A 1,377-nucleotide genomic window follows, 5' to 3' on the forward strand; every position below is an offset into this window, starting at 1 on the left:
GGACCTGGGTTCAATTCCCCCACAACATATAAGAAAAATAAATAAAACAAAGGTATTGAGTCCATCTACAGCTAAAATTAAAAAAAAAGAAAGAAAGAAAAGAAAAAAAAGTGATGCTGAGTGACAGGCACCAGATTAAAAGGAGTACTTAAAAAAGAAAAAAAAAAAAAAGCTGGGGATATAGTTCAATGGCAGTTTTTGTCTAGTATGTGCAGGGTCCTGGGTTCAATTCCTAATTCTGCAAAAAAATATAAATGAATAAAAATAAAAACTAGAGTACATGGTGTAAGCTGGGTGTGGTGGCACACATCTGTAATCCTAGCCCCTGGGGAGACTGAGGCAGGAGGATTACACATTCAAGACCAGCCTAGGCAATGTAGAGAGACCTCTCAAAATAGTCAAAAAGGGGGACTGGAGACATAACTCAGTGGTAGGGCATTTTCTTAGCATACATGAAGCCCAGGGTTCAATATATATATATATTTTTTTTAATAAAAAGGGCCTTAGGGTGCCCCCACTAATGGTGGATGTAATAAACATTGATTACTTTTACCAATCTGGAAGACTCAATGTTGTTACTCAATTACCCACTGAATGAATAAGTAAGTAGTTCTTTTTTTTTTTTGAGACAGAGTCTCACTATGTTGCCCAGGCTGGATTTGAACTCTTGCCTCAGCCTCCTGAGTAGCTAGAACCACAGGGCATGTCACCCTGTCTGGCTTGTTGTCTAATTTAATGTTGCATTGGGTTGGTTTTGGAGGGACATTTTTATGCCTTCTTTGACATACCTGTTCATGGGTTTTGCTGACTTTTCTCCTCAGGTGTTGGCTTAGCCATCACTTTGGAGAACATTCTGGCTCTCACAACTCCCACAACTTATTCCTTAATTTTTCTTGGTAGTATTTATTACCATCTGTCACACTATTCAGTTTTCTAATTTATCATATTTTACACCTATGTCCTCACACTAACATGTCAAGCTTCAAGGACAGGGATTTATTCTATTTTGTTTTCTACTAAATACTCAATACCTATCATATGTCTGGCACACTGTAGAAATAGACTTTGTGAAAAAATAAATTCTTGCTTTTTTTCCTTTCCTATGGAGGTGCTTGTTGATGTAAGTTTTCTTTATGTGTTATAGGCATGAACCTTTTGTCTAAAGATGCAAATATTTTCTTTATTGATGTTTCTCATTTGCTTTCTACACAAAAATTTAAACTTTTTTGTGGTGACATAGCTGTCTTATATTTCATGACTTTGGGGCTTTGTATCTTCCTTTACTAAGACTGTGATATAAGTTTTGTATATATTTTTCTTCTAATGATATAGATTTTCCCCATGCCAAGCTTTATTTCATCTAGCATATCTTTCTAG

This window comes from Marmota flaviventris, chromosome 13 (assembly GCF_047511675.1).
Source record: "Marmota flaviventris isolate mMarFla1 chromosome 13, mMarFla1.hap1, whole genome shotgun sequence".
NCBI lineage: Eukaryota > Metazoa > Chordata > Mammalia > Rodentia > Sciuridae > Marmota > Marmota flaviventris.